Consider the following 25,414-nt stretch of genomic DNA (forward strand, 5'->3'; position numbering starts at 1 on the left):
CTATCCGTTGAGGCACAAGCACATCTCAGATAGAAATTCTGAGAACATTTTTGGACTCAAGTCATAGTCTATTATTTAATTCATACTTGAAATATTTTTAGTAAAAATATTTATAAAAGTAAAAAAAAAATCAGACGTTTTGAATCAGTAAAACTATTGATTTCGATATGATTTCAATTATTGACAATATATTTTAGAAACAAAATATTATTATACAATCCAACAAATGTGAGTTTTAACGATAGAGATAACATTATATTTTCATTTTCGGGTATAACCATTTATATTGATACATAACTAATAGCCTGTGATCAACTATAGATAAGTTATTATAGATTTTATAAATCATACAATAATTTATGTGTCTAATGAACATAAATTAACTATATATATATATATATATATATATATATATATATATATATATATATATATATATATATATAATAAGAAGTGTGACATTTCACTAATATTATATATCAGAATATAGAAGTAAGTTCAAATAAAAACAGTAAATAGTGTGAGAACGTAAAAACACTATGTTTATGTTATTATTCTGTAATGAATTTTGTATATGTGTATTGTTGAAGTAATTCTAATATAAATATTAACTTTCGATTAGTCATATATTCATTACAATGTTATTATTCTATTATAAACTTATATATGTGCATTTTTGTAGTAAATTCTAATTTTAATTTTAACCTTTGACTATTCATTTATTCTTTGCTGAATAATGACATAAAGTTGTCGATACAAAATTCATTGCAGAATAATAACATAAAAAAGTGTTTTTACGTTCTCACACTATTTACTGTTTTTATTTGAACTGTCCCCCCAGAATATATATATATATATATATATATATATATATATATATATATATATATATATATATATATATATATATATATATATATATATATATATATATATACACCTTAATAAGCATTTAGCTTAAAATGCTGAATTTTAAGAGGTACAAACCATAATGCATCATGTACAACAATTTTATGCATTGTAGGATAAGTTAATTTTATCGGGTAAACAACTGAATCGGTCAAGGTCAAGAACCACCATTCCTCAATTTCAGCCAATTGAATTGGTCAAAACCAATTCAATCGGTTAGATCGATATTATATACCTAAATTATAGATTAATTGGCATCCCAGATTTCGCCATTCTCTTCCCCTATTCATCCCTATCTCGGTATCTCCCTTCCTGGTTCATCGACACAGCCACCCACTGGACCGCTCACCACCACCGGATAATTACCTTTGCATTAGCACACAACTCAGACCTCACATCAGTTAAAACCACCGAATTAGCATTCACGGTTTGTCTACTCTCTTCATCCATCTCTTACTCTCTTAATATTGCCTTCAATTACCACCGCTTCCACCTTTTACCACAATCACACCACTACACACGATGTGTGAATGTATGTTTGCTTGTGTTTACAGGTCCAGAATTTTGGTCCTTTATTCTTATCCATTCATATCTAGGTAAGAAGAAATCAAATCTCAGCCAACAATGGTACCACCACACAAATCTCTCTCTCACTCTCACACACACACACAGTTAATCGACCATCCTGGTGTTTGTTTGTGTTTACTGTTTGTTATAGGTTACCGACAAACCCAAGTAGGTTCCAATCGTTGTGTCGAGTTATTAATCTCCAATCGGATAAGACCTTGGAAGTAAGATTTTACTCTTTTGATAATGTTCAAACTTCAAAATTAAAGTTTTGTTTTTATATTTTTTAGTTGCTAAGGTAATTGGTTTAACTACTTTTCTATAGTTTTCTTATCTGCTTTGATACATTAATGGTGCACGCCAAGTGTTCGATGAAATACCTTTTGGGGGTAAGGCATCGACCGTCTTTATTTTTCTGAGTCTTAAATTGACTTCAGTTTTTTATTAGTTCTAATTCATCTAATGGTCAATGATGTTGGTATTGCAACAACTATTCAACACTAGGAGGATGTGAGCCTGTGAAAAAGGTTGTTTTCTTCCATGATTAAGGCTTCATCATGATAAAAAAAAATAGTCTAATGTTCCAAATATGTTGTAGAAGCAAGGTAAATAGTTCCTCATCTCATGTTTTTTCATGAAAATGTATTGAATTATAGGTACAAATTTATTGATTATTATTTAATAAATGCCTTTACTTATTCTCCAAAAATACACCTCCTAATTCTGAATTTCAGATGGTGGTGTCTAATGACTGTTGTAAGTGTTCTATACTTATTTCTTATAAGTGTTATACTCCATCTTCATTACATCTTCAATGGGCTTCTGTCAGTATTCTTTTTTTTAATTGTTCATTTCTAAGAATTGTTGTGATTTTTCTTTGCAGGTGGTTTTGTCTAATTACAGTTGGTCACACTAGGGTGGATTCACTTTGATTTCTTAAAAATTCAACAATAACTTCTTTGGATAACATCCTTCTGAATTTCAAATTAAGGGTAAACATGTCATTTATGCTATTTCTCACAGTTTAATATTTTAAATAAAAATATTTATCTTTTATTTTTTTGGGTTTACTTACATTTATCCTATTCTGAAGTTTGAATGAAAGGCAAACATGTTAATTTTCAAAAAAAAATAATAATAATAATAATAACAGTTGAGCATGTGTGTCTACTATGTGAGTATTTTGTGTGCCATATGTTATGTGTATGTGACGGTGTGTGTGTGTGTGTGTATGTGTGTGTGTGTGTAAAAGTAAGATGACATAGTACACTAATCATGTGTGTCTATTGTGTGATTGTTGTGTGTATGTGTGTCATATGTTTCAGTTATAACTGTGTTTGAACTTTGGAGTCAGGTTACAGAAAATGTAACCATGGCAAGAAATTCCTGCACAGATCAAGTATTGTTCCTTAGAGTGGAACATGTTACAATGTTGTTGATTAGTATCCTTTAATGTGGGTTATGTTGTCTTTTGAATGTAGCATGTCATATCGTGATGTGCCTGATTGGATTAGATTTTCAAAACATGTACTTTATAGGGTCTGCCACTTATTTTCACAAGTCGGCTATATATGTCAAGGTCATAATTCAAACATGAATTCATTCGTATTTGGTTGGATTGAGTAATTAGGTTTGCATGATTCAATCTGTAGGAATGAAGAGCATAGGAGAAAAGTGAACAAGAAGAAACAAATGAGGGGTATTTTGGTCCAACTTTTTGCTGTGATTTTTATTGAACTAAAAACTTACAGTAACATCAAAATAATGTTCTTTTTATACTTGGAAAAGAACAAATCATAACTAACTTGATGGGTTTATCTCTTAAATATAGGAAGAATGATAATTACTAAAAATTCAAAAATAAGCAATATAAATTTCTAGAGCTTTTGGATTATTCCAAAAAAAAAAATTGCAGGGTATCTTGGTCTTTTAATGAAAAGTTGTAAGAGAAGTATTGTATTAAGTATGCCAAGCTGTTGGGGTCTTTTCTGAACAATTGAAGACTTTTTATTTGTGTGCGACTGTCTTTGTGTGAACTCAATCAAATGATTATTTATTTTGTAGCTTTCAAGCAGTAGGTGAATACTAAAGAATGAAATTAATTCTTTAACTCTGTTTGAATAAGTACCTTCAGTTGCACCTCTGTTTCTTGGGTGTTTGTTTTGTTTTATTTTTTTTATTGTGACTTTGATTGCTTTGTATTGTTGTGAATGACATTCTAATAAAAACATAACTTTTTTAGCACAATGGAAAATTATTTATTTAAAATCATGATTATATTAGAAAAAAATAGTTCTAGAAACTAATAAAAAAATGTCATACTATTTTTCAAGCATCTTTTTACGTATGTTGGTTTATCAAACAATAATAAAAAACATTATTTTTATAACATAATATATATATTTTTTATATTTTGAATTTGTACGGAATTAATTATTTAACACGTAGAAACTAAAATAGAGTTATGTTTTATACACTATATATAATTAAACGAGTAGTAATTCAACAAAAAATATATAATATATTTTCCATCTATAAAAGGCTAGATAGAACTGAGATCCTAAATACAAAAGATACATAAGTCATATTTTAACAATACATTTCATATACATTACACATATACATATTATACATATACATATTATGATTTAATCATCTAGGTAATTGGCATTCAGAAACTAAGAGTTGAAAAGCTGTAATACCTATTTAAGTATTTTAAATTAAACCATTTGAAATTTTTTATGATTGTTTATTTGAATTTTTACACGAGAAATTTAGTAAAAAATATCTTAAATTGAGTTTTTTTTTTCAATTCATTACTACAAAACACGAGAAAATTGTTTCCTTTTACAATTATTCATTTTTAGTTGTAGTATCAAATTAAAAAAAGACCAAGTTGTCATAAATGCAAGTCACTCTGTTACCATTATTCCTTTTTAGTTTTGATTGAGTTTTGAAATGTTTCTAGAATTTAAAATATATAGAAAACATTATATAAAATATAAATAAGATAATACACAAGTAGCTCAAATGCTTCCAAATGTAGATATTCATCTTCAAGAATCGGTTTTCTCGCATGACCAACTTTATGTGACATTCTCCGGATGGTTATCAAGTGCCAATACAAAAATATTAGTGAATCATGACAAGAAATTCGAAGACATTAAAATCTATAAATCAAAAATGGTGTATAAAGAAGTGTTGCACGACTAATAATTTATAATTAATCATGTGTCCGTATAAATTTGTGAACATTCATAACTGTTCATTTTTTTATTTTTTACTAAGTTGGTATTTTCAAGCATGACTCTTATTGGTAATTGTTTAGATATTGTAAACTATTTGTGCAAAAAAAAACTAATAGCCTCTAGAAACTAATCCTAACTATTATTAGCACCCGTCGTTTAGCGCGGGTAAACAGCTAGTATATATATATATATATATATATATATATATATATATATATATATATATATATATATATATATATATATATATATATCATAGATGATTTACTAAGCTTAATAATAAAACAAATATGATCAAAATTTTGGGTTATTATTTATATAAAGCTCAAATCCTACTCATGTGGGTCCATTTAACCCATAAAATGATACACATATATTACATGTATATGCATAATGCATTGGTATCAAATGGCAAAAACTAAACGCATGCATACCTTGGTGTACAAAAAGCTCAATAATACATCAATACATACATAAATACATACCAAATCAAACAAATACTTTTCTTAAATCTCTACCTAAAATACATGAATCATTAAACCAAAACAATGTTTACAAAAATTGACTCAAGGTACACCAAATTGACAGCCAATAACCATAACTTTACTTCCACATTTCAACACACCCAATTTTACACACAAAGTAAACATCTTTTTTTTTTTTATACAGAACCATACACAAAAAGACAACGTGTTCTTCTCAGTTGAAGCTGTTAGTCAGGAACGGCCCCTCACATCCTTTCTTTTATTCGTGTCCTGTCTATAAGCCTCCGGCCATACATTCAACACATCCACAAAATAATATATAGGGTTATTTCCATAAAAGACCCTCTGACTTTTTTTTTTTTTTAGTCCTACAATTTTTTTCTTTTTCGAAAAAGACCCAACATTTATGTGTTTCTTGTTATCTCATAATCTTCTATCCCATCTCAACTTGTACAAAGAAATCACAGAAAAATTACCGTGGGGTTATGCCATTGAGATCGATCATAGCAGCCCGTTCTTCTCTTTTGTTCCTCTTTCTGCCATCGAGAAACAATCACCCAAAAACATCTCCTGCCTTCTTCAATTTTTCAACCAAGAACAAACACCCCTTGGATCGTTTTTTCTACCTGCTTTCATTCTCTTTCATTGGTTTTTTTCAAAAAAAAAAAAAAACGGCGAGGCTGCCGGAGCAGCCCCCATCCACTCACCTGCTATCGACTGGAGCAACTCCCCTCTCGCTGCCATCACCGACGGCGACAGCAGCCCTGCTGCCTTCGTCTTTCTTTTCATCGATCAAGCTCTCCCCTCGCAACCTTCTCTTCTTCTTCCGTCGACCAAACACCAACGAAGCCCCCACCTGCGACGTGTTGCTGCCGACCGGACCCTCTTCGGACGTCATTCTTCCTTCGCACCTCGCAGCCGGATGAGAAAGAGAGAGCCTAGCTGCTTTCGTCTCTTCCCTTCTTCGGTTCGGCCGAACACCGGAAAAGATCCCTCAATTCGATTGATTACCATCACCGAGACCACCCCCTTCCGTTTTCAATCGTCGTTTCCCCAAATCGAGTCAGCGTTAGGGGCGAATGGCCGACTGCCCTCGTGTTCCCTTCAATCTCCTTCGTTCATCTTTCGTTTCCTTGCCCGATCAGTCGAAATGACGAGGGCAAATTAAAAGCCCTAATTTTCTTTAAGTTTGGACCATTAAACAAAATCAGTCCCTCCATGAGTTCTTTTAACAAAATAAATCCCAAATCTTCAAACTTTGAATTAAAACAAGCATTTCAGCCCCTTCATTGGAAATTCTTAACCAAGTCGGCCCAAATTTTCAAACATTAATTCCATCTGAACCATTTCAGTCCCTCCCTTGATTTATTTTAACCAAATCAGTCCTACTTTGGTTAAATAGATTACCAAACAACCCCCAATAGTTTAAATTCGGTACGAAACGGTCCCGAAAATATTTCAAAGTTCAAGAATTGTGGTTTTGCAATTTCTCATGTCGAGTTTCTCAAAATAAACTGATTCCGTACAAATCGAACTCACGCATCAAGGGTGAGTGCTTACGGCCCCTTTTTAATAATTTTAAGTATTTTTTTGTTTGTTTGTTTGTTTTTTTTTTTTTTTTTTTTTGGGGGGGGGGGGGGGGGGGGAATACATGTGCCTGTATACTTTGTTTATACAAACATATTATCCTTTTATGCGAAAATACAATAAGTCTAGTTTATAAAAATGTTATTTAACAATGTAACATATTGTTACAAATAAACTAGTATAAACTTTTCGTATACGTATTATTGTTACTTTATCGTGAAATAACTACTCCACAAAACAAATGTTACATGATACAAAAATATATGATTTTTATGTGACATTGCATATCATAAAAAGCACATCATAAAACTTTATAGTATTTCAAGGATTCAAACTATTACTATGCACGCATATTTATATGTTTAAATACATAAAGTTTATACATGTACATTTGTTCATTACTTTGGAACGTACCTCTTTATAAAAGAGAGTACATTATACTTTTACATACATACCAAGCATACTCGGCTTTTATAAACTTTATACAATGAAATTCATTATGCATAGTGACTTAGCCACAATTAAGTTAGGGCTGAGAGTTATTCACATACTTTAGTTAAGGGCTTTTTAGTGAGACTATATTCATTAGTCGATCGAAACAATTAGCATACCTACACTACTATAAGTGTTAATCTTCGGAGCGAGATACATATGTATAGATCTATACGGGGTTGACATCCCCACCTGCGGTTGCTAGTTACAACCTCGACCGATCAATTGAAACGGGTGATAAGTGTCTACAATTTTTACTACAACGTCCAATGAAGCGTTGTACGGGGGTACATTCAATCACATAGCTCGGTTATAGGACTCACTATAAACATTAACTGGAATCTCTCTCTCTCTCTCTCTCTCTCTCACACACACACACACACACACACACTAAAAACCATGGGCTTGGTCGCTTTCAAAACTATTTTAAGTATGGAATTACTTATAGAACAGTACAATTTGGTTTTCAAGTATATTCAAGGATTCTTACGAACACAATTTTAAGTATGGATTACTTATACAAAGATACATTTTGGCTTTCAAAGATTCTTTACAAACACAATTTTAAGTATGGATTTACTTATACAAATATACATTTTGGCTTTCAAAGACTCGTTGCAAACATAGTTTTAACTATTGTTATACATAAAAAGAAAATACTTTTTAGACTTTTAAAAGTATTACTGTTGTTAGCAGAAAACCTGTAACTCTCACCAACCTTGTTTTGACCCTCAAAATTACATGTATTCTTAAGAAATCACTAAACAGACATTCAAGACGGATTGGATTATAGGTGACTTAGTTTACTAGTTGTTGTATTATTTGCCTATCTATTAAGGCAATTCATGTACTATTATTATCTGTAAGACCCTTATATTCAAACATCAAGATAGAATAGGAATGCTATTTTTTTATTGTTGTATTTCTGCAATATATTCGGTTTACCCGTGATCCATGAACTTAATCGAACAACCCGACGTGTTCCGCCACCTCGGCCGGGGGTGTGACACTTTATTAGGGTTTAACCCTAATAGTACATTATATATGATTAAAATTAACGAAGATCCCACTATTTAGGGGATGTATACTCATATATGTAAAGGTCCGATCCTAATCACTAAGATGGATCAGACATCTATTTTATATATACAACGTACAACTTGTTGAGAAAAAAACTTTGAGACACACTTGAACAAACGTTAGAACAAGTATAGTTGCGGAATAGTTAATCTCGAAGGATCTAAAAGCTCAACAATAATATTAATGAGTTAGAGTTAGAGAGTTAGAGAGTTAGTTGCGGAATAGAAAAGAAATGGAAATGACAACAATTGTTATATCAAGTATACACATAAGTTGATTCATAACGAGGAATGCATTCAAGCCAAGTTAGTAAGTGAGATCAAACTTAGTGATTAAGTCACAAACGACTTGCTCCGAAGAGAGATTGTAATCGGTTATGTGAGAGTAAGAAGTGTGAGTAAGAGAGATAGAAAAGATTACTTCAGAGATGTGTATTCAGAATGATAGATTGATTCGTTAATGAGAATGAGCTCTATTTATAGAGACTCAAGAAGTTACATTCACTCTCTAAGAGTAGCCATGCAAGGCATACTGGACAATAGAGAGAATTACAGAAAGACAAAATAAACTAAGTAAAGAGTGACTGCGGTTGGCTTTGATGACTTCGGATGCTGAAGAGGGAGCTTGACTGCGGTAGCTGAAGTTTAAGAGGGTCACTTTTCATGATTCAACAATTTCCCCCTAAGTGACCTCTTTAACTTTTTGTTCAACTATCAAGTTTAAGAAACTTGATCAGGATCCACCAAAACTTCCTGATGTTTTCCAACCAAGTGATCCTCCTTAAAATCTCGAACTTGACTTCGGCAGTTGTATGCTTTGATCTTTCAACTGCGGTTCGGCAGATTTCAAGTTGTTTCCTGGTGAGGCGATTCATGGCAGTCATAGGAATAAAGTATTTGACTTTATCGGTCTTCCTTTTGAAAATGACTCTGAGTTCAGGGAAGTTGGTTGCACCTAAGGATCTTTCTTCATAGCCTTCGGTAGGCATCGGTGCAGGATCTAGTGGTGGTAGATCAAACTTCTTGGCAATGGTGGGGTAGATGTCTGCGTCGATTTTAGCAAAATCACAGGCAGTCTCTTTTAAAAACGTACTAGCTCTTTCAAGAGCTATCTTCATCTTCGGGTGTTTCTCCGACTTGTTCTGGAACACCTTAGCTATTAGAAAGACTTCTTCAGGATTCATGCATGGGAAGTCAGCTTGGGTGCGGACATAGTCGTGTTCCCTTCTAGTGAGAGTGTATTGGATGAAGTCAGCCTTCATGAACTTCCGAGGCTTGTAGTTTTTAACTGCGGATGGTCTGTCGTTAGACCAGATTTTCTCAATGGGAGAGGAATGCTTAGCATAAAAATGGTTAAGTCTCTCGAACTCCATTGGCAGTCGTTTGTGGTCTGGAAGGCTGTGGTCAAATGGCTCAAACACTGTGAAGTATTTAGCATTTGGGGAGATTGGAACATCCCAGTAGCCATCCGAGGGGGGTTCAACATATGTGAGGTAAGGCTTGTAGTCATCATCCAGCAGTCTGTGGTGAGGATTGATCCAGGAGTTTATCAAGGATTCATCCATGATAGTGTCAAAACCGCATTCTCTCCATATAAGCTCAACAATTTTAGCTGGTTTCCAATCTTTTTTCCTTTGGGTAGTGGCAGGGGAGTCGTTTGAGCTTGGAGAGGACATGTGATCCACCAAAATTTTGAAGTGAGGAGGGGTCTCTGGTTTCTCAGGAGTGATATCCTTTTGTGGTGGAGTATGATGAGGTGGAGTATGATGAGATGGTTGCGGTGTAGGAATTTTTTCTATAATGATGAGGGGGGCTTTGATGTTGGGAAAGGCTTTTGGAGTGATGTGAGTGATGGTCTACTTCTTCTTCACTTCCCCCTCTTGAGGAATGCAACGGAGGAGCTTCCTCAAGCCATTGTCGAAGGCCATCAACTTTGGCAAACACTTCCTGAAATTGGGCTTTAAGGGCATCTGCCAACTGTTGATTGTTGGGGATGGTGGAGTTGAAGAGAAGCCTGTGAATTTCTTTGGTGAGTTGAAGGATTTCTTGGCCATGGAAGTTGGTTGACAGAGATCGCTGCAGGCGGTTGATTGTAGCTTGAAGGACTGAGATAGTGGACTCATAGGCAGTGTGAGTCTCAGCTATCAGCTTTTGAGATTGAGAGGCTTGATCCGCAATGGCTGCTTGGAGATCTTTCTTGATTGCGGTTACCTCAGAGATGAGGCGTTCTGCAGCAGCCATGAAGTCCTTGTGATCTGCTTGTCGATTGTTGTCAAGGGACCGGATTCCCATTTCCACTTTGAGGGAGATACGCTCAGCAGCCAATCTCTCACGAGTTTCAAAGCGTTCGATTCTTTCGATCAATGACTGCGGTCCGGGTGTGTCTTCTGGTTACGGTTGAGTTGGTTTGACCACAGCAAGGATTTGATCGACCTTTGCTTGTAGGCTCAAAAATTCCTTTATTGTGACAGCATTCTTCTTCTTTTTCTTCTTCTCTTTGGGCTTTGAAGTTGAATGGTGAGAGCCACTGGATTCTTCTTCTTCATCAAACATCATAAGATCATCATCAGAGGGAGAGGTATTGTTTACCTCTTGCAGATCAACATCATCAAGACCGAAGGTGGGAGCAGAGCTAACTTCTATTGCGGTTCCTTCGTCTTGTGATTCTTGGATAGTGGGAGTGGGAGGAACTTTGGAAGCATTTTGATCAGCAGTTGCTTCTGAGCCTTGCGGAGAGTTTCTGCCATCTCAGACATCCAGTCTTGAACTTTCAATATGGTGGCTACGGTATTGGCATTGTTAATTGCATCTGCCCAATACTTAGCCACAACTTGGATTTCTTGTTCCTTCTGTTGCTGTTGCTTGATTTGTTGATCTTTGCGTGCTTGGAATGCCCTACAGAAAGCGACATATATCTGAATGTCGGCCTCAGATACCGGAGTGTAGTTTAACCATGAGTCATTTGAGTCTTCACCGTCAAATCCTTTGTATCGCACCGAAGTGTCCTTCGGGTCCATAGATCCTTGCACATTAGTGCTCACCGTGCCTAAACCACCTGTTACTGATGTAAGCAGAGTAGGATTTCCTGAGCTTCCTCGGTCTCCTTGACCCGTAGTCAAGTTTGGCCTCGGCTCAGTTCTAGCATGGGCGGAAGAAGTGCCCTGCGGTTGGGAAGGTGTTTGAAGTGTATGGGTTACGTTCAAGAGGATGGAGTTCAACTCCTCAGGTGAAAAGAAATGCAGTCGGGAAGCCCTGGAGACCTTAGGGCGAGAACCAGTGTTATCCTCTAGGGATTGAACGGGGGGGGGGGAGTCTCCACGAGATGATGAAACAGACTCACTTTCTGAGCTTGATTGGTATTCGATAGTGGTGTTGAATGGGTCTGCGGCCACCCCAAGGACTACCGGAGCCTTTTGAGAGGCTGAGGTATCAGTCCGGTCACGCATATGGCCAGTGGGATTGGTTTTTCTTTTCTTAAGGATGGCAATTGGTTGCGCATCCTCATCAGAGTCACTGTCATTTGTGGGTGTGGTTGATTTGGTTTTGCGTTTCTTTGAGGGTGCGGATGGTTTGGGAACATCTTTCTTTGGGGTTCTTTGCTTCTTGGAGACATTGCGGGGGCCTTGACGGGTTGAGGCCAGTTTCTTTCTTCTTTGAGAAAGATTGGAGAGAGTAGTGGAGGAAGGGACTGCGGTACTTCCAGGGGTAATGATTACGGATGGGGTTGGAAGAGGCGGGGTAGGAGGGTATGGGGCAATACCTTTCGTAGCCTCAATATGATCTGAGACATCAGCAGTCTCGAGACCAAGAGTGGAGACAATATGGGTTGGAAGTCTTCTAATAGGTCCAAAAATAGATTGATCAGATGAGGGATTGTACCTTTTAAGATCCTTGGTGACAAAGAAGTCGATGTCGTTGCCCATGCTTATTCCTGCATCCGCATGGAGGTCTGAAATACAGAGGGACCAGAACCTTGCAAAAGTGAGTTCGGTAGGGTTCTCCCTTGGGCTCTCCTTGGGAATGTATTGAAGAAAATCGTCCCATAGAATCTGACCGTAGTTTACGTCATGGCCAGTGAAGATACTCCATACCAACTCTAGGAGTTTGAGTCCCATATTATCCGTGCCTCCGGTTCTGCAGGATAGACTGCGAATGACAAAATGGCAAACGAATTGCCAGACCGCAGGCAGTTGGTTTTTCTTGAATTCTCCAATGCCTTTGATTTTCTTCTGATAACCCATTTAGTAAAGTGCAGAAGTGATGTCCGCCATTGATGGAGTAAAAATCTTGATGGAAGGATGAACCAGAAGGTTAATGGCAGAAAGAAACTTTTCTTTAGACAGGATGACTAAAGAATCGTTAACTAGGTTTAGATGCACTTCTTGTGGGTTCTCGACTGGTCGATAGGCTGAAAAGGCACATTTGAAAAGGGTTGAAAGGGGGACAACGTTTGTAAACGAATCGAAAGGACCAAACAGGGGGTGATTGTTCAAGAACTTGATCATCAGTTTGATCGGGGCATTGTAAGATGAATGGTCTTCGAATATAGCTCTGAAATTGCTTGATGCTATCGTAGGAGTGGGATTTCTTGAAGCAGAGACTGAACCAGTAGGGTTCACTGATCCAGAAGCTTTGGATTGTTTCTTGGATACACCGAATTTCACCATTGTAGCAGTTTAAGAGAAAGTGTAGAAAACAGAGTGTGATAATGGAGAAAGGATTCAATGTTCAGAGAGCGTAAACCGTTCTTGAGGAAGAAGAAGGGTTTTTATGGGGGCTTAAGGGAGCGGGAAACGTTTTTTACCCTAGGTGAAAGAGGATAGGGTAAAAGTAAAGGTTTGGGGTTCTATTGATTTTGGGAGATGAAATCTCAGCCACAAGATATGAAATGGTTTTTTTTTTTTTTTTTTGGATTTTACCAAAAGGGGGTTTGCATTTAATGAAAAGTCAGACGTACATCATCACGTCTGGTGATCGTGTGGTGAGGGGAAAAGAAGTTGTAACGGATGGGACGTGCTGGGAAGAGGAAAAGACAGATTAAGGATTTGTTTATGGAAAAACGTTCTTTTTGTCATCATTCCTAAAATAGGTCTGACACAAGGTTTATTCAAAAAGGAGATGGGACAGTTTCTCAAGGAATGTTTTTATTTAATGTTTTTCTTATTTAATGAAGGATCATTAAATAGCACACCATGATTCAAAAATTAATGAAGCAGTTGAGAAAACTATCAATGTGGTTGCGGTTGGAAACTTCATTGCGGATGGATCTTTTGTCATTGTGGATGGGTAGATGTATGACTGCAGTAGAAGAACTGAGGAAAGCACTTATACAATAAGTTAGTAATAACAAACAATAAGGACCAATGAAGGATAAATATGATATATGGTTGCGGTACATCGGATCTACCAAAACCATCTGTCATAGGTAACATTCAGTTAGGACCGCAACAGAGACCAAGGATGGTCTACGGTACCTATCAATTCAAGAAGAATTGAGGGTCCGTATTCATCATTCCTAACATTTGTAAGAAAGTGTTGAGCTTTGTAGAGTCAAGTGCCTTTGTGAACACATCAGCAATCTCTTCATGAGTATGGACAAAGATGAGTTCAATGTTACATTTCAGGATGTGGTCTTTGATGAAGTGATACCGTAGTTCAATATGCTTGGTCTTGGAGTGCTGAATAGGATTGTGAGAGATCGCTATAGCACTTTCAGAGTCACAGTAAATTGGTATCCGCAACATTCTGTATCCGTAGTCCATAAGTTGTGTCTTCATCCATAGGACTTGTGAACAACAGCTGGCTATGGCCACATATTCAGCTTCTGCGGTAGACAGAGATACACAACTTTGTTTCCTTGATGACCAGCTGACGAGTCTTCCACCCAGAAATTGACATCCACCTGAAGTGCTTTTTCGATCTAGTCTGCATCCGGCGTGATCCGCATCTGTGAATGCTTGAAGGCTGAAATCATTTCTTGCGGGGTACCATAATCCAAGAGACTTGCTTCCTTTCAGGTACCATAGTATTTGTTTGGCTGCGGTCATGTGTAACACTTTTGGGTCAGCCTGATACCTTGCGCATACACCAGTTGCAAAGACAATATCTGGCCTGCTTGCGGTGAGGTACATCAAAGAGCCTATGATACCTCTATAAGTCTTGTGATCCACAGATTCGCCTGAGGGATCAGCAGAGATCTTATATCCGAAGGCCATAGGGACCTTAGCCGAAGAACAGTTGTCCATATAATATTTCTTTAACAATTCAGTGGTGTATTTCTCCTGATGAATGAATATCCCTTGCGGAACTTGTTACACTTGAAGTCCTAGAAAGAAGTTAATCTCTCTATTCATGCTCATTTTGAACTTGTTGGTCATGAGCTTAGCAAATTCATCCACCATTCCTTGATCAGTCGATCCGAAGATGATATCATCCACATATATTTGTACAAGCATGAGGTGATCTCCATTTGCTTTTCTAAATAAAGTGGGATCAATCACTCCTCTTTTGTATCCGGATGAGACAAGAAATTCAGAGAGAGTCTCGTACCACGCTCTTGGGGCTTGCTTCAGACCGTAGACTGCTTTTTCAAGTTTACAGCAGTTGTTTGGGAATTCAATACTTTCAAAGACTGGAGGTTGCTGAAGATAAACCTCTTCTTTTAATTCCCCATTGAGAAATGCACTCTTTACGTCCATTTGGTGTACCTTGACTTTTTTGTGGGCTGCGTATGCTAAGAAGATTCGGATGGCTTCCATTCGTGCCACCGGAGCATACGTTTCATCATAGTCAACACCTTCAAGTTGACTGTAGCCTTTTGCAACTAACCTTGCCTTGTTTCTGACTACCGCACCAGATTCATCCAGCTTGTTTTTGAATACCCATCTAGTACCAACAATGGTGTGACCATGTGGCTTCGGGATGAGCTGCCACACTTTGTTTCTTTTGAATTCTTCAAGCTCTTCTTGCATTGCGGATATCCAATCAGATTCTAGTAATGCTTCTTTGATCGTTCGAGGCTCGACTGAGGACATAAATGCTGTGTAGTGACAATGATCAGATAAGTCCTTGGAAGATCGAGTCTGGATACCTGCGGATGGGTTGCCAATGATTTGTCCTGGTGGGTGGTCCTTCGTCCATACTTGTAGATGGGGTTGTAGATGATCAGCAGCTGCGGTAGAGGGAATGTCTTCAATATCAAAAGATTCTGCGGTTAGATATGGCAGTTCCCCCTGGATTTGAGAACATCCTGCAGAATCATCTTGGTTTGTTGGAACGAGAATGGTTGTTGCTTGAGCCGTTGGAAGAGGTTCCCCCTGGATTGCTGATGGGAGTTCCTCTGGAACCTGAGAAGGTTCCCCCTGGACTGCGGATGGAAGAGTGATAATCCTAGAGTCTGTTATTGTGTCAATGTTCTCTATGTTTTCATCATCCGAGTCCGAAGAGACGTTTGATGGTAATGATTCTCTGCGGATGGGAACTTGAGCTATATCAAGTACTGAAACCTCGATGGTTGTTGCTTGATCCGGAGTAGAGCTTTCCCCCTCAACCGGCGTGGTGGAAGTATTGAGAGATGCGACTTCGGATATTGAACGACCAGATACATCAGCGTGCTGCTGTTGAGCTTCTTGAGACACAAGGACTTCGGATAATTTCGCTGTTTCGACAGGGTCGAAGAGATTGTCATAGTTGACTTCAACAAGATTTAATGGACCCGAAGAGGCAGGAATATCACTTTCCAGGATTGCTGTGGTTTCAGTGGATGGAGGGGTGTTGCGGATGTGATAGTCATCAATTTTCACATCAAAGCTTTCAATGATCAACCTTGTGCATCTAATGAGAACTCGATAAGCAACCTTGTTAGTGGAGTAGCCAAGGAAGATGCCTTCATCAGACTTCGGTGCAAACTTGTTAAGCTGATCTCGGTTGTTGATCACAAAACATCTACACCCAAAGATATGAAAGAAGCGAACATTTGGCTTGCGGTTGTTAAGGCCCACATATGGTGTTTTCTTGAGACGTTTGCACACAATGCTTCGGTTCTGTACAAAGCATGCGGTTGCTACTGCTTCAGCCCAGAAGTATAGAGGAAGGTGTGCGAAGTTGAGCATGGATCTAGCTGCTTCTACTAGAGTGTGGTTCCTTCTCTCTACTACTCCATTTTGTTGAGGTGTGTAGGGAGCTGAAAAGTTGTGAGTGATGCCTTTGGACACCAAGAAACTGTTGAGAGGATGATTAGTAAACTCGGTTCCATTATCACTGCGGATACGTCTTACTGGCAGCTTGATCTGAAGTTCTATTTCCTTGATGAAGTTGATGAGAATCTACGGTGTTTCTGACTTGAGTCGGAGGAAGAAAACCCATGTGAAGCATGTGAAGTCATCTACTATAACCAGTATGTATTTCTTGTGATGGAGACTAGCTACGGTGGATGGACCGCAGAGATCAATGTGCAGGAGCTCAAGTGGTTCAGAAATTGAAGAGTCAATCACCATGGGGTGACTTGCTTTGGATTGCTTACCACATTCACATGCAGGACAGAGAGTATCATTGCTGAACTTGAGAATAGGAAGTCCTCTGACTAGTTCTCCAGTGACCAAATTGTTGATGTATCTAAAGTTGAGATGAGCTAGCTTGCGGTGCCATAGCCAGCTGACTTCGGATACGGCTTTGGAAAGGAAACATAAATGCGGTTTGCCTATGATCAGAGAGACATCCAGAGGATACATAGTACCTTCGGATCGTGACTTGATCAAACATGTGCTCCTATCACTTGTCATTACATAACAAAACTGATCATCAAATTCAACTCGATGGCCTGCCTTACATAGTTGGCCAACACTGATAAGATTGTGTTTAAGGCTTTCTACATAAGTAACCTTTTGAATAGAGAAGTTCCCCGTAGTGAGTACACCGTAACCTCGGATGATTCCATTCGCATTGTTGCCGAATGTAACATTTCCACCGTTGCAAATTGGCCTGAAATCCCGAAGGTATTCTAACCTTCCGGTCATATGCAAAGAGCAGGCACTGTCGATTAACCATTCTTCTTCTTGTTCCTCCTTGCACAAAGCCTGAGAATTACAGGGTTAGTTTAGGCATCCAAACTAGTTTGGAGCCTGGGACAACATATGAGTTTCTGAATGATGCAGGGACCGAGGTTGTAGGGACTGGTTTCTTGTCAACTTTTAATCCTAGTCCTGGGTGATTATGCAGTTTTGGAGTGTTGTGTGTTTTTGAAAAATTACGAGGTTTCTGACTCCAACTAGATTTGACATAGGATAAATCTTTTTGACAGCTACATTGACAATGACATGTTGAGATTTTGGCTTTTGTTCTGACACCACGATTGGTCAGCGGTCTAAAGGATGAGTTAGGCTTGTGACCGGTACGAGGTTGAAAAGATCTGACATGAGTGTTGTTTGGTTTCTGAAAAGTTTGTGTTGAAAAAGGTTTAGCACGTGTAGATCTTTGTGTCCTTTTTGTTGGATTTGGTAGAATACCCTTCCACTTGTTAAAATTTTGATGTGACTTTAAAAGTGTTGGAGTGGGTAAGATACCCTTCCATTTCGGATCATCTGAGGAATAGACTTGAAAACCATTGTTTCGAAAAGACTTTACACTCTTTTGGGTTGTGTCAGATGAATTAGGAATGACTGTTGAAACTGTACATTCCTTTTGGTATGTTTTCTTGATAGGAGAGTTTTTCAAAAAATAGTGTGAGAAAACAAAATTTTCTGGACTTTTGGACTTTTGAAATCTGACATGCTTCTTGTTTTTCGAAAAAATTTGTCTATTTGTGCCTCAGGAGCGAATTTCCTCTTTGAAAGCCTTTTTTGCTAAAGTTTTTGGGGAACCGCAGTCCTTGATGTTCAACTGCGGATTCCTGGAATTCTTAGAAATTTCTTGAAAACGTGGGCTTGAGTCATCCGAACTTGAAGATTCAGGGGTCTGAGAGCATTGACCCACTTCAAAGTTCTCTATGGGTAATTCATGATGAATAGGCTGAAGAGTAACAGTTCCTTTTACCGAGGACTGCGGTAGGGATGATTTGACTACCGCAGAGTAAGTCTGAGTTGGGGCTTCAGTGGGACTTTTGTGGGACTTCTGACTGCAGTGTGAGACACTGCGGTCTGAGGACAGAGATGGGAAATCTTTCAAGACTTCGGGGCCCTCAATGACAATTTTTTCATCAACTACGGATGAGGTTTGAGAATTTGGGTAAATGGTGCCATAGGTAGGAATTTGATCACATGTGTGACCCGAAACCTCAGGCACAATTTCCTCAATGACACAATTATTGCTTAGATTATGAAGTCTACCGAAGTGAGTTTTGATGTCTTCGGGAAAGGTCTTGTCATTGACTGGGAAATGAAATTCTCGGTCTGGAGGGACATATAGTCTGTCTTTGTTGAACCGGGGTGAGGAATCCATTGCGGTAGGATATCCATTTGACCAACCCCAATTGTATGTATTGTCCATGGTTCCATTATTTACCAAATTTTCAATAGCTTCACTTTCATTGAACAATTTTTCGATTAAGAGATTTAAACGTACAATTTCACTCTGAGCTAAATCTCTCTGGTTTAAAGCTATTTCTAATTGTGTTTCACTCAACATTCTTGCATCTTTTTCTAACTCTAGGTCCTTTTCTAACATAGCCATTTTGAGTCTTTTGTTATCCAGTCGTCCTATCACATGGAACATCTCTTGGGACGCAATGTTCTTCTCATCTAAGGCTTTGTTATAGTCTGTAAGGACGGCAACACAAGTTTCATTAAGATCATCTATGTAGGGTTGACAGTCATGCATGCTATAGTTTAGAGGTTGGATCACGAGTTTTACCTGTTTGACGATGCTTATAGTTCCATCCTTTGCCATGTAGCAGTAGTTCTTTTCCAGTTTTGTAGACCCATCATCATCCGCAGTTGCCAGCATGCAGATTTTTCCTTTTCCTTTGACACTGCTAATGGCTTCATCTTCATCTCCAGATGACCAAACTTGATGGTCTCTTTTGACATGGGCTACGTATGCCCTTGCCTTTTCCTTATGTTCCAACTCTTGAGCCATTCTAAGGTAGAATGCTCTGTCTTTTACTACATTGGCCTTACAATCTCTTGCAAAGTGATTCTCTTTGTTGCATTTGTGGCAAATTACAACATCAGTCTTGTCTTCTGAGGGAGTACCGGAGTCAGTGGTTTGAGTAGACTGCGGTGTCTCCTTTGGTTGAGTATTTTGAGATTGCGGTGGTGGATAAGAACTTTTGAGATATCGAGGATGGTTATTCTGGGGACTGAAGTTACGGTTGAATGGAGGTTTGTTGAACTGTTGATTCTTGCGGAATGAAGGAGGTGGTAGACGGTTGAACTGTTGGCTAACCAGAGCAATAGCCTTCTGAAATTCTTCTTCATCATCATACTCTGAATCAGCTTCGTATGACTGCGGTGGAGTGTCATATGAGGGAAAGTAAGATTGATTATGTGGAGCTTGTGCTATGAGAGCAACTGGTCCTCCGAAGTCAGCACAGTCTTTGAGTACGGTGGATTCTTGTGCTTGCAGTTCTCCATAGAGCTTGTAGAGTGACAAAGAATGAATCTTTCTATCGCCTTGGACTATCATCTTAGCCGTAGTCCAGTGTCTTCCCAAACCATTAAGAAACTGAAGATTTTTTTCATGGTTACTGCGGATGGTGCCCGCATTGGATAACTTGGTGACTATCATGTTGAATCTTTTGAAGGAGTCTTCCAAACTTTCTCCAGTATGAGCTTTGAAGTTGTTGAACTCATTGAGTGTGGTTGTAAGCTTCTTGTCTTGTGCTTGTTCTGAGCCTTCATACAGATTCTTGAGAACTTCCCAGATCTCTTTTGCTGATTTGTAATTTATGATAATATCGAAGTTGTCAGGAGCAACTCCACAGGAGATTTCATAAAAAGCAACAGCATCATTTTCCATTTTATCAAGATCATCCTTGGTGGGACGGTTCATGACTGGTTGACCTCCTCCTAGTCTGGTTGTAGCGCCGTCAGTTTGGACTGGTGTAAGGACTGGGACATGTGGTCCTTCTTCTACGGATCACCATACATCTCTACCAAGTCTCCTTAAGTATCTTTCCATTCTCTGGGACCAATGATGATATTCATTTGCAACCAATATTGGGGCTCGATTAGAACCACCAACACTGTTGGAAACATTCAGAGATAACGATTGAGCCATATTTCCTTGTTTTTTTTAAGTTTTTTTTAAGAAATGAGCTTCAGTGGTATAGAAGGCCCTTTGAAAATCAGAGTTCCGTTTTTCAAAAAGCAACCACTATGGCTCTGATACCAATTGTTGAGAGAAAAACTTTGAGATACACTTGAACAAACGTTAGAACAAGTATAGTTGCGGAATAGTTAATCTCGAAGGATCTAAAAGCTTAACAATAATATTAATGAGTTAGAGTTAGAGAGTTAGAGAGTTAGTTGCGGAATAGAAAAGAAATGGAAATGACAACAATTGTTATATCAAGTATACACATAATTTTATTCATAACGAGGAATGCATTCAAGCCAAGTTAGTAAGTGAGATCAAACTTAGTGATTAAGTCACAAACGACTTGCTCCGAAGAGAGATTGTAATCGGTTATGTGAGAGTAAGAAGTGTGAGTAAGAGAGATAGAAAAGATAACTTCAGAGATGTGTATTCAGAATGATAGATTGATTCGTTAATGAGAATGAGCTCTATTTATAGAGACTCAAGAAGTTACATTCACTCTCTAAGAGTAGCCATGCAAGGCATACTGGACAATAGAGAGAATTACAGAAAGACAAAATAAACTAAGTAAAGAGTGATTGCGGTTGGCTTTGATGACTTCGGATGCTGAAGAGGGAGCTTGACTGCGGTAGCTGAAGTTTAAGAGGGTCACTTTTCATGATTCAACACAACTGCCTAATATACATATGATCACCAAGATCATTGAGTTCGTGCTGACGTTAATCAATCTGATATTGGCACTGGTGGTCAGCATGTAGTGTTTGACTTATCAGATCATAAGGTGTGACCTTACAATCTCCCCTCATATGATGATGTGAAAACTAATCTTCAACAAGTTCTTCAACATTTGCTCCCCCTAAAAATGAGAACTTCCTTTCTTATATCTGATGGAAAAGTCTATTATTCACTTAGAGATATTTGCCTGGTCACAAATGAAAATATTTCCCCCTGAGCAAATGAGGGCATCTTGAAAGTATCTACACCTGAGAAAATGAATATGTCATTGAAAGTATCTTAATCTCCCCCTTTTTGACATCAGCAACATTATAGTATTAACGGAAGCGGTCAGCGTATCAGAGTTACTCTATCAGTGGATCAAAGTTGCAGCTTACAAACGAGTTATATTAAGATGTCTCGTGATAGCATGGGTTTGGACTTTCATTTACTGGCATAGTATTGTGAAATCTCATCAGCGTATGGTTTTATATGCCGAATCATCAACTTCTTTTATTAGAAGAATAAAAGGCGAGAATGGAATGATGCGTGTAATACATTCCGGTACAGAATGTACCTATCGGCAAAGAGTGTTGAAGTTTTATAGTGTATGGTCTATATAATGAATCATAAACTTCTTTAATAGAAGATTTGTTGGGAGAGAATGGGTAGGCGCGTGTAATACATCACGGGACGTGATGTACCCATCGACACAGAGTTTTCAAATTTTCATCAACGTCTGGTTTCATACGCTGAATCATAGAATTCAAAAGAAGAATGTATGTCGAGAATGGTAGGTGTGTATGATAAGCTATGGTACATAGCCTAACCATCGGCATATATTTTTCAAGCTCTCATCACCTTATGGTATGGTACGTTGAATCATAAGCTTTTAAGAATAATTTAAGGGCAAGAAGGGATTGTTGTGTATGATAACCAACGGTATATAGACTAACCATCGGCACAGAGTTTCAAACTTTTATCAGTATGTGGTATATCACAGTGAATCGTTAAGTTTTATGAAGAAGAAATTAATGAGAGAATGGAATGTTTCAATCACGCTGAGGTGGAAACAACGTGAATTATAAACAATGTAAACTTATCAATGAGAAGTGGTTTATCTTATGTATCATGAAGTTAAGTTTCAGTCTAGAATTTAGAATTCACCATCAATTCATTTAATATGGTAGAAAACAAAAATGGTAAGAAGATAATGGCATAAGAGATGGTCAACAGATGATAGTTAAAATGGAATACACAGCTTTTTTAGATGACCTATACGTAGCCTTTTTCTGGAGAATCATAAAACTGATGCTAGAAAATCTTTTGATTTAAAAGCTCATGAATCAGTTTCATTTCTTCGAGATATCTTTCCCTCAACACTGTCTATATAAGAATACACAAGCAAGATCAAATACATCAACATAAAACAAAATTTATAACAAACCAAGAGAGAGGATGCATTTAATCATTGAAGTATTGAAGATAGATTCCAAGCATCATGATCACCAAGGAAAAGAGAAGAACAAGTACCAGTCTTTGTAACCAATGAGTTAATAGGCTCTAATCTGTGTAACCATCGAGTTGACAAGATAAACACGAGGACACTCGAGGTTTTATTAGATTATGCGTCAGTAGATGAAAGTAAGACTTATTGTATTGATGCTGGCTTTTTTCATCCATAACAGTGAGTGGAGGAGAAAGAGGGTATTGTTAACAAGAAGAAGACATGGTGCCAACATTCTCCTTACCAACCAGAGCATTCACAACATGTTGCATGGCCCCGGATCTTTCTAACTCCAGAAAGAATAGATGCAGATCAACTATAGATAAAAGATTAATAGACCTGAAAGAGAGAACCGAGAGAAAAGAATGCACTTGTAAATATTAGATACAAAAATTAAGCAAGTTATGTAAACTTCTTGATGAAAGCAAGATAAATAAAGTACTTGTTTTTTTGTGTTTTTTTGTTCAATAAAGAAAATAAAAGCAAAGTTTTCAAAGCAAGATAAAGAAAATTAAGTCATTGAAAGCATGAAGATAAAAAAAATCAAAAATTCTGAAGAATGAAAAAATTGAAGATGCCAAAAATCAATCAAAAAGGTGTTGAATTCGAAGAAATCAAAGAGCAAATATCAAAGAAGTAATGAATTCAAAGAGCTTCATTGTGGTATCAAAGTTGTAATTATAAACTAAGGGGTGAATGTTCATAAGGATTGTGGGTATCTAGGGTTGGGAAGTTTGTAGGAATTTAGGCACAAATACATGTATTGCGGTCTTGGGATAGTGGTTGGGTTTAAAATGGATTGTTTTATACGATATTTGTAAATTAAAAATCAGTTTGCTTGGGGGCAAGAAAAAGACTAGCGTGGGGTAGTTTGATAACGTCTATTATATATATATATATATATATATATATATATATATATATATATATATATATATATATATATATATATATATATATATATATATGGCGTTTTCTTATTATTTTATACTAAGTTTTTATGCTATTTAGAACTAAGAGGTACTTATAATGTTTAAATATACATTTTACAAGTATAAATTGTTGCTAGAGCGGAAACGATGCGAAAAAGACGGAAATTGGAATTGGATTGCAAAAAGTGGAAGAGAGGTTGAAGAGGCCCATTACGCCCAGCATAATGGGTGTACGCCAAGCGTACACTAAGTTCAACGAGTACGCCTAGCGTAACTTCAGAGTACGCCCAACGTACTAGGATAGGTGTCCGGATCCAGATCGCGACTTCTTTCTTAGTACGCCCCACATAAACCGACTTACGTCCAACGTATGTAAGTCGGTTCTAAAACATATAAATTGAAATTTTTAGTCAATCAGAAGGGGGAACTCGATTTTCATTGATCCTTGGTCGACAAGTAACCTTCCTTCTGCCATTTTGAGAGTCTAGAAGGCGGCTGGAAGGCCGTTAAGCTGATAGGAACGAAGATCTGAGGGATTAGAGAATAGATTCGTATCAGAGATCATGTGGTTTTTTTTTCTGACCATGATTAGAATTACAATGTGATTCCATTATGTGCTACCTTCTGATTTGGGTGTTAAAACCATTTACTTTGTGTTTATGATTGAATGATCTTTGAGTTTATGGATTAACTGCTATTTGGATTGTTTAATCTTATTTAATTTATTTTCTCAAGTTTGACTGAAAGATCCATATATGTTAAAGATTGTTACTTTATTCCCTATTGTTGAATTAATAGAGTTGAGATGATCATCCTAACTATGTTAATTTGAATCATAGTTGTCCATGATAATTGGTAATTATGACTAGAGTTGGACCAATACCTAGGATTATTAAATAAAGTGGTGAACTTTAATGTGTGTGCATGAGTAGATAACCATTACATGCATGATTTGACTCCTATGACCGTTAGGGTTAAATAAGATCAAATATTGCTTAATACGAATTAAATACTGATTTGCATGATTGTTTGTTCACTTGATCAAGTTTTTGGCGCCGTTTCCGGGGAACGGTTTTCAATTAATTTGGTTTATTTGATTATTCGTTATTTGTTTTTCGTATTTAGTTTTATTTTATTTTTTATTTCATTGATAACATGTCACTTGTCGGAAGGTTGTTGTTGTTTTGTTCAACATCTAATTATTCAAAGGTGCCTAATGGAATGTGATTGAAGAAATAATAAATGCACAAAAAGGATAAAAATAACTAAATTACACCAAACGTAATTTTTAGAACGCAACGCGTACCAGGAAAGGGGATCACATTGAGGATTCTTGGAACAATGATTACGCCCAACGTAAATTATGTTACGCCACACGTACTTAAAGTAGTCGCGACTTTTATGTTTTGACCTCACCGAGTACGCCAAACGTACATAGGCCTTACGCCCAGCGTAACTCATCGACCATGTTATATTTTTCTTCCTTATTTCATTCTTCTTTTACTTATTTTCCAAGACCTCTCTCACTATAGCGGCTGGTACTTCAAAAAAGGTTTTGATTCTTCTTCTTCTTTGATAAAATCGACAAAAAGGTATGTTGTATGTTAACCCTTTTACTTTAATTTGTGGTTTAATTTCATAA

At 37.2% G+C, this 25,414-nt stretch overlaps 2 long non-coding RNA genes across 8 annotated transcripts; one reads left to right on the plus strand and one right to left on the minus strand.

Moving 5' to 3' along the window:
* The first annotated feature begins 1,136 nt into the window (after positions 1 to 1,136).
* Positions 1,137 to 3,626, plus strand: LOC145166475 (uncharacterized). Of its 7 annotated transcripts, XR_013740555.1 has the most exons (4): positions 1,137 to 1,336; positions 1,464 to 1,700; positions 1,802 to 1,865; positions 1,981 to 3,074. It is a non-coding gene; the product is annotated as an uncharacterized LOC145166475 (long non-coding RNA). The 7 variants fall into 7 exon arrangements; XR_013740553.1 differs by adding an exon at positions 3,129 to 3,626 and having other exon boundaries at positions 1,464 to 3,055; XR_013740552.1 differs by adding an exon at positions 3,129 to 3,626 and having other exon boundaries at positions 1,464 to 2,468.
* A 1,553-nt stretch (positions 3,627 to 5,179) lies between these two features.
* On the minus strand, positions 5,180 to 6,361 carry LOC145166477 (uncharacterized). Its single transcript, XR_013740557.1, has 2 exons — positions 5,917 to 6,361; positions 5,180 to 5,835 (listed from the first exon to the last, which is right to left on the minus strand). It is a non-coding gene; the product is annotated as an uncharacterized LOC145166477 (long non-coding RNA).
* Between the last annotated feature and the right edge of the window lie 19,053 nt (positions 6,362 to 25,414).

This window comes from Lactuca virosa, chromosome 3 (genome assembly GCF_052849685.1).
Source record: "Lactuca virosa cultivar CGN04683 chromosome 3, Lactuca_virosa_CGN04683_v6, whole genome shotgun sequence".
NCBI lineage: Eukaryota > Viridiplantae > Streptophyta > Magnoliopsida > Asterales > Asteraceae > Lactuca > Lactuca virosa.